Genomic DNA, 13,411 nt, shown 5'->3' on the forward strand with positions numbered 1-13,411 from the left:
GAGTAAAACACTGAGTCAGACTCAGGGCTTGCAGGAGGAAAACTGATACTTGTAACATGCAAAAGATAAAACAACACAATATCAAAGCGTGGTTTTGGCAAGCAAATATTCGAATCAATAATTGCATTTAGAACTGCTAAAACAAATGACAGTTTCCCTAATGTAAACAATATGTATAGGATATACTTTAGCTTCATGTAAGGAATAATTGTATTGTATGATTTCTGTTTGAATGTTATTGTTTTCAGGCTAACCATGTGTTAGTTAAAGAGTTGGTTCACCCTAAAATGGAAATTTTGTTATTCATTATGTTATTCATACATACATAAACAGTTAAAGTCAGAATTATTAGCCTCCCTACAACCCCCCCCCCCCCCTTTAATTTTTTTTTCTTTTTTATGTATTTCCCAAATTATGTTTAATAGACAGGGCCGGATTAACCAATGGGCATTATGGGCACAGGCCCAGGGGCCCGTTCGCACTAGGGGCCCCTGCGAGGGGGGAGAAAAAAAAGGACAATTTCGGAGTGTCTTTTTTTCGCTAATTGCAAATAGCGCGTCTAGTTGGAATAAGCTTTTCAGGGTTTACGCCCGTCGATGCTTGATTGATAGGGACAAGAAGAGTGAAGAGCCATTAAACATTACAGCTGCAGTGGCGCACTTGTAAAGCGCCCAGGTTCATCTTTTGGCGCGATAAATTATAAACTCGGTTCGAATCCACCATCAGCTGAACTCGTGCTACTTTTTTTCTCCCCATTACATATCAGATTGGAAATATATTTATTTTTATCAGGAAGAAAACATTTTTTAAAAATAATGTAAATGTGATATAAAGTCACAAGTGTCTCGTGGGTATTAAATAATGTTTAGCCTTATTGCAGGTTCCTCCCTCTCTGCAAAAACTATATTGCTCAGACAACTGTATTTCCTCTGAGCAAAAAAATCGCGATAGCACATTAATATTATTATTATATTTAAACTGCCTTTTTTTCTTTAACTAAACAGAATGCTGTATTTGGTCAAGCGCTGAAACGTCAGTTTTGTAATAACCCGCACTAAACTGAGCGGACTGTAGTATAACGTTATATCTGTCATAGATCAAAAATGAGTGGACAAGTGTATTTAGCAAACGCGAGAGAAAGAGGAGAGGAGGCATCTTCATTGAGGCATTTTCCATACACACCATCTTTAAACAGACCTATGATAAGGAGAATGAGGGTACAGAAGACATTATGGTAACTTTAAATGATGAGAAGCTAGCATTAACCAGGCGGAGGAGGCTAACGGCAGCGCAGCGCGGACTGGATTCATCGTGTGAGAGACAGACAGAAAAGGAGAGAGAGAGGGAGAGAGAGAGAGAAAGGCCCAGAAGAGGAGAGAGACGGGAGAGAAGAGGTATAGTGTCTGTGATTTCGGATACTTTTAGGTTTATAATCAAGTCTTCTTCACGAGAAGAGTGGAGAAAATACAGGGAGAGAAGGAGAGACACAGTAAATCAGTGTTTGTATTATGAAAGACTCAGATTGATAGAACTCAGATTCATAGAACTGGATTGGAGAAGCATTGTGCGTTATATGCCATGGCAATAATATGCTTTATAAGTTTGTAAAAGCAATACATTAAAATACCATATACACACACACACACACATATATATATATATATATATATATATATATATATATATATATATATATATATATATATATATATATATATATATATATATATATATATATATATATATAGTTTTATTAATATTTTTATTCAATGCTTTGAAAAATAAGTTAAATCTTTGTAGACTATAAATACATATGTACTATATAGCATTTATTTAAATTTGTGGGCAACAAATTATAGATTAATTTTATTTAAAAATTATTACATTATTCTTATTTTTTAAATTCAACTATAGGGGTGGTAGGGGGCCTTACAAGACAATGTGCCCAGGGGCCCCTGAGTTCTTAATCCGGGCCTGTTAATAGAGCAAAGAACTTTTTTAAAGTATGTCTGATAGTATTTTTTTCTTCTGGAGAAAGTCTTATCTGTTTTATATTGGCTAGAATAAGATCAGTTTTTAATAAAAAAAAAAAACATTATTAATCAAAATTATTAGCCCCTTTAGGCAATATTTTCTTTCGATAGTCTACAGAACAAACCATCTTTACTTGTCTAATTACCCTAACCTGCCTAGTTAACCTATTTAGTTAAGCATTTAAATGTCCCTTTAAGCTGCATAAAAGTGTCTTGAAAAATATCTAGTAAAATATTATTTACTGTCATAATGGCAAAGATAAAATAAATCACTTGTTAGAAATGAGTTATTAAAACTATTATGTTTAGAAATGTGTTGAAAAATCCTCTCTACAGTAAACAGAAATTGGGGAAAAAATAAACAAGGAGGCTAATAATTCTGATATATATATATATATATATATATATATATATATATATATATATATATATATATATATATATATATATATATATCATATCATATCATATCATATATTTATTTATACTACCAGTCAAAGGTTTGGGGTCAGGTTTTTTTTCTTCTTCTTTTTTTTTTTTTTTTAATTATTATTTTTATCAAGGTGGCGTTTATTATTGTATATGGTTTCAAATGAAACTATTACTCCAGTCATTATTGCTGTTATTACTTCTACCATTAATAATAATAACTATAAAAATAATAACTTATAATAAAATAATTTCTGAAGGATCATGTGACTGAAGACTGAGGTAATGAAGCTGAAAATTCATCAATAAAATCACTGGAATAAATGATTAAATTAAATTATAAACCACTTTTGAACAGTTAATTTATAGTACAATAACATTTCACAATTTTACAGCTTATATACCTATAAGTATATACCTTGGAGTTACATTGTGTTGTTTAAGTGTTCCCTTTATTGTTTTTTTAGCAGCATATATATTTCAGTTTAAGGAAGTTTTGAAAAACAAACAATAAAAACCTGCTAGAGAAAAAAAAACATTTGTGTATTGGGGTATATGGACACAGACTTTTAATTTCAGCCAGCCAGCTTAGCGCTTCCGCTTTCCATTATACAATTGGCAAGATTAAGGGACGATTTCTTTAAAATCAGTGATTTTTCACTGCCTGATCGATAAAGGGTATGAAGTGGGTCTCAGACTGAACAAGAAGCACTGCATTAAATTACATTTCCCCCTGCCATGTCTTAAAAATATGTTTATTTTACTCCAGTATTTTCAATGGAGTTTCTGCGATCGCCTGCTGATCCTGACGGCGCTATTGATTCAGCGGTTTTTCATCTTGTTTTACGCTTGAACAACTAAATGAATGCTTAAGTTTATTTAACTGAATGTATTGTAATGACATTATAACATTGATGCTGTAAAGCAACCTTATAAAATTTTAAATAGTCACATTAAACTTTCACTGGAAGTGTATCATTGGCTGTAAAAAACACTAGCTGTGCATAAACCCTGTTAGCCTGACATCTAGTGCACACATCTAGTGGACTCTTTTACATAGTAGTTGGCTTTGCTTCAATGAAAATATGTGCTTAATGATACTTTTTAGGATAATTCACCCAAAAATGGAAATTTACTCATTATTTACTCTCTCTCAAGTGGTTCTAAATCTAAATAAGATTCTATATTCTGTTCAACACAAATATTTTGAGGAAAGCTAAAAACCTGTAACCATTGACATTTATGGTTATGACTAGGCCCACACGGAATCAGAGCACACAGAAATCCCCAGATTTCCACAGATTTTTAGCCTATTAATGAGTCTATGTATTTACTTGTGTAAATGTATGTAAATTTATAATTATTAAGTTTTTTTTTTCAGAAAAACCATACAAATAAACTATATATCGTTCCAGAGTTTTTGAGATGACAGTGAGAAAACAGAGTGTACCATATTTGTTTAGTCCATGTGTTGTCATTTAACAGGACTGGCAACATCTAAAAGAAGGAATATAGAAAAGAGGAGCATCCTAATGCAAAAAACAAATGAATATTTATTTTATCTAATAATAAATAATAATAAAAAACAATAAAAAAAAACAGAACGGTCATATCCTCTTGAATCACCAAACCTTCCAGATATATCAAAGTTAACAGTGAGGCAATACATTGACATAAGTTTAGTCAATATTTTATTTGACATGAAAAGTTTGGTAACATCCAAATAGTACGAAATAGAACTAACATAGAAGAAAAAAATAATAAAACTAAATAAATAAACTTATTCTAAAAGCCAGGGAGTTCTTCAAAGTTTTGAAAGGGGGTACAATACAGTTTTTAAAGTAATATTTTCTGTCTTTTAGTAGATATATTATATGAAAGACTTGCTTTGTTTACCAAATAAGTGGATCTAATTGGATTTACATTTTAAACATTAAATAAAAGTAAAAAAAATATTATTTTTTATTTCATATATTAAGTTTTTAGTTATGACACTCCTAAAAACATTCTGCATAAATCTGCAGATTTTCCACAAAATTCTCTGCAGAAATAGCAAAAAATTACAACAGATTCGGTCTGGCCCTACGACTTTTAAAAAACAAATACTATAAGTCACTGGTTTCAGGTGTTCATATTTGTTTTCAAAATATCTTATTTTCCGTTCAACAGAAGAAATAAACTCATAAAGGGTGTGTAAATAATGACAGAATTGTAATATTTGGGTGAACTATCCATTTAACTGGAAACGAGTTTAAAGAGCAGGAAAACAGCGGCATCTAGTGGTAAACGGACGGAAATGCCTGTTTCTGTAGGAAAAATCATTTCACTCTGGTAAAATAAATTGCTAATGCTTGTCACTATAATATTTTTATTTATTTAGAAATATGCTTTACAACTCTGAAGTTTTGTCAGAATGGGGAATGGCATGATTGTTGGGCTAGTATTTGAGAAACTGCTGATCTACTTTTGTGCACAACAATCTACGCGGTTTACAGAGAATGATACGAAAAAGTGGAGATCTCAAGAGAGTGCAGTTCTGTGGCTGAAAATGGCTTGCTGCAAACCGAAGCTACAATTAACACAGGCTTAACTGGATAATAGAAGTTTGGGGGGAAATGCTTGCCGTGATGATTCTCAAGTTCAGCTGCAAAATTCGGAGGGTAGAGACAGAATTTAGCATAAGCACCATGAAAGCATGGATCATCTGAATTTGTGTCAAAGAGCCACAGCCTACTGGGTATTGTAGGCAATGTTAATCTCTTTATGACCGTGTGCACATCCTGTGGTGGCTATATTTCCATGAAGACAACAAGCTCAGATCTCTGTTTTCAAGTGAGTTTAGACCTAAATACCTCCCACAGTCAGCAGATCTCAATCTAGTATAAATCATCTGGAGGAACAAGACATTCATATCAAGGATGAGCAGCTCATAAATCTGTATGACACTCTCATGCCAATTATGGATGAAGATCTATGAGGAATGTTTTCAGCACCTTGTTTATTCTATACAAAATTAAGTATATTTATGAACTATTGATGGTGATTGATTCACCAGTCAGATGATTCCTAAATCACCATGAATAACTAGAGTTTCTTATCTCAGTATCTTTGTCTTGAAGAATAAATATCTAGAAGAATAAATTATACCTATAACCTATATATAACATTGTTTTCTATCATATTTTGTATTATAAGAGTCAAACAAATAAAATTATTACGTGATTAAATATTATTTAATATACAATAAAATATATTATTATTATTATTATTATTATTATTATTATTATGTAGTGTTACGTAATAATAATATTATGAAAACAAATATCCACCACCCCCAATCATGGAGTAGCCCAGCTGTCAAATTTATTTAAAAATATATATTTTTTATTTTTAGTTGTAAATTCATTTTAAGAAATCTTACTATTTAAGTCAACAGGATATGATCAGTCGACATTTCTGTAAAGAGCACTCTCCCCATGCTCTCGTGGGTTTCCCATGGGTTCTCCGGTTTCCTCCCACAGTCCAAAAAACACACAACCTAAGTAAATTGAACATACAAAATTGATACCATAGCCAAACTCTTGGCAAGCCGTACATCTCTCCTTAGCCATCCCTATATCTGTCATTAGCCAGAAATAAGTCGGGGGAGTTCATCGAGATCTACCTGAGCTCAAACTCCCCTGCAAACGAAAGGGGGCCCAGGGATCTCATAAGCTCAGGGCTCTCTCCTGTGACAGCATGCCAAACAAGCTTTATCATTCATTCATTCCTTTTCGTTTCAGCTTAGACCCTTTATTAATCTGGGATGCCCTTCACCGGGAAACACCCATACACTATCATTCACACAAATTCACAATGGCCAATTTAGTTTATTCAGTTCACTTGTACCGCATGTCTTTGGACTGTGGGGAAACCGGAGCACCCGGAGGAAACCCACGCCAACACAGGGAGAACATGCAAACTCCACACAGAAATCTTGCTACACACTGCGCCATTGTGTGGCTTTGCTTCATTATTAATCATCAGCTAAGTGTGAACTCTTAAAGAAGAATTAAAGCAGTATAATATAGAAAAAAGGTCCAACTCACTACTCAAGCACTGTATAGGCACCGTTTGAGGAATTCATTCATTCATTTTCTTGTCGGCTTAGTCCCTTTATTAATCTGGGGTCGCCACAGCAGAATGAACCGCCAACTTATCCAGCAAGTTTTTACGCAGCGGATGCCCTTCCAGCCATAACCCATCTCTGGGAAAAGTTTGAGGAATTGTGTTGTGGTTTTATGTTGTACTTCCAACCTTGACCACTAGATGTTGCTTTAAAGCAAGAAGTAACTCTTAAACTCTTTCACTTCACATCTAAATTTAGCAATGGGACACACCAACCGACCAAATTTACACTCCTCCCTTTCTATTTTTCTACAGTCCTATATTACATCTTCACTCTCCAATCACGCAAAACACAGCTGCTAATGTGTATCTGAAATCAAAAATATGCAACTCGACTTTATATAAGTGAAAGCCATTATTTGGATTTAGAGAAGAACGCAATCAAAGTCAGTCATGAATATTATTGCTTGCGTTTGTTTTCTTTTTTTCCTGAATCCATATAAAAAGCTTGATTACAGCTTGCTCGCTTGACATGTTGATTGAAATGATACAGCCTCACAAGTGCGAAATAATTCGTACAGAACACGGCGCCTTACCTAAACCCTGTTTCTGTGCTGTTTTGACAGTTGCCAGGGTTAATTGGCTGTGTTAAATTTGGAGCTCTGTTCCACATCTATGAACCCATGACTGTGGGCGACTCGCGCACAGAGGAACATGTTATGGCAGGGCACGGCGATAATTACATAGGGAGAGCGGCAGTGTTTGGGAACCGAACAGGGGCTGCTGCCAACACGCACACAGTAGAAACACCTTGTGCCTCGGGCTAAGCAGACAGCCATCAGTGTCTGTCATCTTCAGTTGCTCTCTCCTGCCCACCAACACTTACCTGCTCAAACTCTTTCGCTCTTTTATTGAAAGATCTCTGTATGTGAAGTCATGCCAGATTCTCTGAGGCTGATGAGCAATTTAACAAGTTTATACCAAGCTCCATGTTATGCAAAGGACACTATAGCATGAAGAGGATGTATTGTGGAAAGTTTAGATGCTAGGTTTTTGACGCTTTCAGAATGTGAAGGTCTTCCTGACATGATTTATGACTTTTCATAACTTGTTTTCAACGTTTTGCTTTTTAATAGTTAATTACTTTTATTTGTTAAATATCTATGTGGGAATTTTTTTTTTCTTTAAAAGTGTTTCTAGTTTGCTAACAGTCTTCTGGTGCTTTGATTGCTTTTATGAATACTCAGTTTGTCCATTAATCTAAAATATAATTTTCAAATCAAGCTTTTCAAAGTAAATAGAGAAATATAAATTGTGTCAACACTAATGCACAGTTATGTTCTGTCTAAAGCCCAAAGTATACTTAATTTTTTTATGTTAGCATACGTGCACAGTGGAACAGTCTTGTAAAGTAAATTCTATCTGATAGTTTGTGTTAATAAAGGCGTTCAACAAATGTAAGTTACTTTTAAAAATGTAATAGATTACAATTTACTAACTACTGCTGAAAAATTGTAATCTGATTACATTACTAATTACTTAATGTAAAAAGTAATCAGATTACTAATTACTTTACTTTGAAGTATCTTTTTGAAACATATAAAATATACCTATAAAATACAAAATAAACTGCTGCTCTTTCAGTGATTTAATATTCACTGAGAAACATTACAATGGGTTGATCACAGCAGCTTGACATATTCAAAATACTTAGAGTGCCAAGTACTTAAATCTTGAAAAAAAAGTGCCCAATTCTTAAAATTCTCTCATCATTCACTTATTCCAAAAGAAAACTGGATACATGTAACAATTGACATTTAAAAGCACTTCAGTGTTTGTTTGGGTGTTCTGTGTTTGTTTGAGGTAATTAGTCTACTCTACTGTTTATTCCATACAAAGCATGAAGCTGATCGCTCAGTTCTTGTAACATGACTCAAGGATTTCAACTGGTGTGCCTGGCAAATGCTAGCACGCAATATGCGCTCCGAATATGTGTGCGCAAACTCATCTGCGCCCCCAGAAAATTTTCTTAAGGGTGACTAGAAGAGGCCACACCAAATTTTGAGAGGGCACACAAAAAATAATGAATTTAGTGTAATGTTATATATATATATATATATATATATATATATATATATATATATATATATATATATATATATATATATATATATTTTTTTTTTTTTTTTTTTTTGGTAAATAAAGTGTGTTAATTAATTTAATTAATTACTCTTGAAATATTGCAAATTATTCCTTGAAATAATTTAGCAAGTACATGTGCAAACAAAATAAAAATCTATATTTATTTTAAAAACACTTTTCATATATATATATATATATATATATATATATATATATATATATATATATATATATATATATATATGTGTGTGTGTGTGTGTGTGTGTACAGCATACAGTATATGCCATGTCTAAAATTTATGAAAATTAATTAATTAATTAAAAAACTAGTGAAAAACTGAACAAAGGGCATTACTATACACACACACTCACTATACAGACCCTATTAATATCATTTTTATCCATATTATCTATAGCCAAGATAATATTAATACAGCTTTATCTATTAATGTACCTTAAATAATAAATTGCCATTGCTGTCTATTGGGCGAGGCAGTGGCGCGGTAGGTAGTGCTGTCGCCTCACCTCAGCTCAATTGGCGTTTCTGTGTGGAGTTTGCACTTTCTCCCTGCCTTCGCATGGGTTTCCTCCGGGTGCTCCGGTTTCCCCCACAGTCCAAAGACATGCAGTACAGGTGAATTGGGTAGGCTAAATTGTCCGTAGTGTATGACTGTGTGTGTGAATATGTGTGTAGATGTTTCCCAGAGATGGGTTGTGGCTGGAAGGGCATCCGCTGCGTAAAAACTTGCTGGATAGGTTGGCGGTTCATTGCGCTGTGGCGACCCCGTATTAATAAAGGGACTAAGCCGACAAGAAAATGAATGAATGAATGCTGTCTATTGAAGGTATGTGCCTGCTGTCAACAATGATCGGGTAGGGGGAGGGGCAGTGAATCAACTATGTCAGTGGCACCAATCAATCCACAATAATTTAGTGGCTGCTATTTATTTATTTATTGAAATATTGTGAATTTTCATAAGTACATTTAAATTGGTAATATCAACTGCAAAGTCATATTGGGGTGGTCAAAGGGGTGGCCAGAATTTACACAGGGGTGGCCACCCCTGTAAACTTTTTTTTTTTTGTGCTAATGTCCTGGTGTTCAAGTGCTTGAACAAGTTGCTGGTCAAGTTAAAAGCAGTGGAAAGTTCTTCAGAGACTGCATTTCACAGCAATATTTTTGTTATTATGCTCTGTGAAATCAAAGTAATGTCTGTATTTCCACTTGAAGTAGCAGCCACTCTGGTCAACACCTATTTCAGCTCGCGTTCTTTAGCTATTTTAAAGCACATGCTTATTAACTGCCGTTGCAGGGGAACACGTTATTTAAAAGAATACATTTGTCATGTAAGTAATGATTGACTGTAGTAATTGTAATCAAATTTCACACATTTAAAATGTAATTTGTTACGTAACTGTGTTCCTCAAAAATGTAATACAGTAAGGCCTTATTGTGAAACGCATTCCACCAAACTCTGGTTTTAATTGATAAAGATGTTTAGTTTAAAACTGAATTGTGGATGTTATTTAATCCCGTTTCACTCAAGAAATAATCTGAAATTAAGATACAATACTTGTCATTTTAACGTTACATTTTTACAAATATTTTTACCTCATTGTACCATATTAGTACATTTGTTTATATATTACTATCTAAAAGAACAAAAGTCACCATTTCAGTAACATCCATCCACTGGCACTGGTTTTCATTGTATTTACTGTCTTCAGTAGTTTGTTGTCGTTTTTGTTCCATCTACTACCATTCTTTTTTTGCTCTGTTCAGCATTGACACCTTGTGGACAAACTAAGTAGTGCTGAAACCAAATGTGCATTATTTAAAAGGCTTTGTAGATAAATTATTCATTACAAAAACTTAAATGTGCATTTTGCCTAGTTACAAAACCTAAGTGTTTCCGTACAATAAATGTGTATTTTCTTCAGATGACAAAATGTCCATCACACTCACTGCATGCTGACTCTTTGTGCATGCATGCAAGGTAAATTATACTTTGGGCTTTAGATATAACAAATGTCTGTAAAGCTTGCTCATACAGCTAATTATGTCATTTTAAAGCGCACTGTATGCATATACCTTGCTTAAGCATAAAAGGTGAAGTGCTACATTTGTCATCTGATGCTTTAAAGCAAAATGGGTTCTCATTGTTGTGAATTATCCAGAAAATATATTACTTTGTCCAATAGTTATATGTGTTTTTGCTTTAAATTTAGAATGATGGATGTAACTTTATATTACTATTGTTAAAGTCCCAAGTGTAAACAGGCCTGTTGAATCCAATAACTTTCTACTTAAAAATATCACGTTTAATTCAGAGGGTTGTTTGTCATTGCTTCATTAATTAATTGGCTCTGAAATTTACTTGGAATATCCAAGTCAACATTGTTTCAAAGTATTTTCTTTTTCAGCGTACAATGGCAGTTTTATTTGCTAAGGGGAAAGTATGGAGAAGGGGACCTTTCCTCCCGAGCACAAAGTTTTGCCGCAATTACAGAATTGCTTCCATATGTGGATCAGGCAGCTTCTCCCGCTGCCCCCTCCAGCCCCTCTCCAGCTCCTTCCTTTATTTCTCCTCACTCTCTCTCCCGTCTTTTAGCGACTTCCTTTCCCAATGTCTCTGTTTTTTTAGCCATAAACTTTATTCTTCCACTCTTGCTTTATACCCCTCCGCGTCACGAAGAGGTTCGGAAAAGGCCACCTTTAAAACAGAGTCCATCTTAATCAGAACATCCTGGTACTTTTGGCAGTGGGCTTCGCTTGTGTTGATTCAATTAGAGCGAGAGAGCCCGGGACAGAATGCGCCTGGATCAGAAAACGAAAGGGAGAGAGAGAGAGAGAGAGTTGAAGGGGGGCATGAAGGGAAAGAAGCGAATGAAAAGAAGAAAGAAAAAATGTGGTTTCACCAAAAGAATTCGGACTGGAGGGAGGCAGCCTGGTGAGTGCAATAGGGAAAGGTGGAAAATGAGAAGCGAAGGAGAGGGAGAGAGCGAAATGTTTTTTGACAGAGGTCGGTTCAGAGAGGGTTCATGGTGACATCATGGCTGATTGTGAGGAAAGTATAGACAGGAGGGCCATTCACCTTTCATTGGACACATATGTCGGTGGGTAGGCAGCGCGCTCATTTGCATGCGCTTATTGGCACTCTGTTAGGTTTTTCCGACAAGTTTGTTTGGACCTCCAGAGCTCGCCTCGTGCACACAAACATACAAAAATAAGTTCAAGCATGCGCACACACGCGAGCCGCAGATTAAATATGACATGTGGCTTATACATTTACATGGACGTTAATGCAAAATATACACCGCAGCCTGTGCCTTTTTATCCCTTATGACTATTTCTAAAAAGCCTCTGTGTTTCTTTTCCCCGTGTATGTTATTTCTACATGTCAGATGGTGGCTAAATGTGAATGTGTACATTTTGCCAGACTGAATGAATGAGGCCCTTTATTGGCCGTACCCGTTTGACTTTGAAACTGAAAACGGATGCTTTCCGTGTGCGTATGTATGTGTCTTTTTACGTGTGCGTGCTTGGAGTAAATGTGCGTTGTTGTTTGTGTGCGCGTGCACATGCCCGCCTCGCGCTCTCTCCGCATGTCTCATTGCAGCACAAAACTTCACATGACATCAATCTGCATGCAAGGAAATAGTGATCTCATTACAGGCATCTTGTTCCTGATTAAAACCTGCCGTGGCCACCAGGCTCTCTCTCTTTCTTTCTCTCTCTCTCACACACACATACACACTCACTCCTCCCCTCCCCTTTTCATTTCCCCCCTTTCATTTTCCATCCAAGCCTACTATAGTCCTTGGCACAAGTAAATGCAGTTCTTAGTGGAAATGCTGTTTGTTTATTTATTTGCTCTTGTGACAATTAACACAGAGAAAAATCCAGTGGGAATAAAAAATGATGTCAGAGGCCTTTAAGATGAGTTATGATGTCATAGCAAAGAGTGACAAATGCAGCTGTTGTGAAGAAGAAGCCATTAAGGGTGAAAGAGAGGGAGAATTGGAATGAATGACAGAGATGCTGTGTCCAAATAGTAATTTACTTCTCGATTGTTGATGAATGCGCATTGCATCCGCCTTGCTGGGACCTATATGACGTATTGTCAACAACCACAGCAATTTAGTCATTTACTGAAGGTGTTTCAAAAATGTACAATTTATCCCAAAGCAACAACATTGACAGCTTGAAAATAGCCATGCGGTTCAGTTTTTGTACTTTGTTTTGATGACTCTTGACAGAGCTCCAGCTAAGTGTCTGTTTGCACTCTTTGAAACAGCACATGATCTCATCTGGTTAGAGTTTGACTAATATTTTATTGTTATGTTCACTTATTTGATGAATGCTCATTCATGCATACCTCAATGAGTCTTTTAGATATGAATGTAAAAAAATTCTACATGTATTTTACATTTACAATTAGTGAAGTTTGTTCCTCACCACTGTCGCCACTGGCTTGCTTGGTTGGGACTTGTACAGCTGCGCATCAGTGGATTTGCTCTTGAGTGTTTGGACTTTCAGCAGTGAAAATTAAACCACTGAATTAAACTGAACTTCAACTCTGAAAACTGGACTGAAGCAGTTTCAATTTACTAGAACTTCTATGAGAGCTGCTTTTACACAGTCTAGATTGTAAGAGCGCTATAGAAATAAACATGAATTGAATTGAAATGTACATTTAA

General features: G+C 35.0%; 1 protein-coding gene across 13 annotated transcripts in view; it reads left to right on the top strand.

Moving 5' to 3' along the window:
* rarga (retinoic acid receptor gamma a) overlaps positions 1-13,411 on the top strand; it is a 174,832-nt gene that overhangs the window by 31,273 nt on the left and 130,148 nt on the right. Inside the window, exon 1 of one of the 13 annotated variants that reach the window (XM_087305076.1) lies at positions 11,472-11,661. The exons of 11 other annotated variants lie outside the window; for them this stretch is intronic. The gene's annotated coding sequence lies outside the window, so the exon portion shown is untranslated. Of the gene's footprint in view, positions 1-11,471; positions 11,662-13,411 lie in introns of those variants that run through there. One more of the 13 variants, XM_087305067.1, reaches the window with a different exon arrangement.

The sequence above is a fragment of the Danio rerio genome, chromosome 23 (assembly GCF_052040795.2).
Source record: "Danio rerio strain M-AB ecotype USA chromosome 23, GRCz13ab, whole genome shotgun sequence".
NCBI classification, from domain to species: Eukaryota; Metazoa; Chordata; class Actinopteri; order Cypriniformes; family Danionidae; genus Danio; species Danio rerio.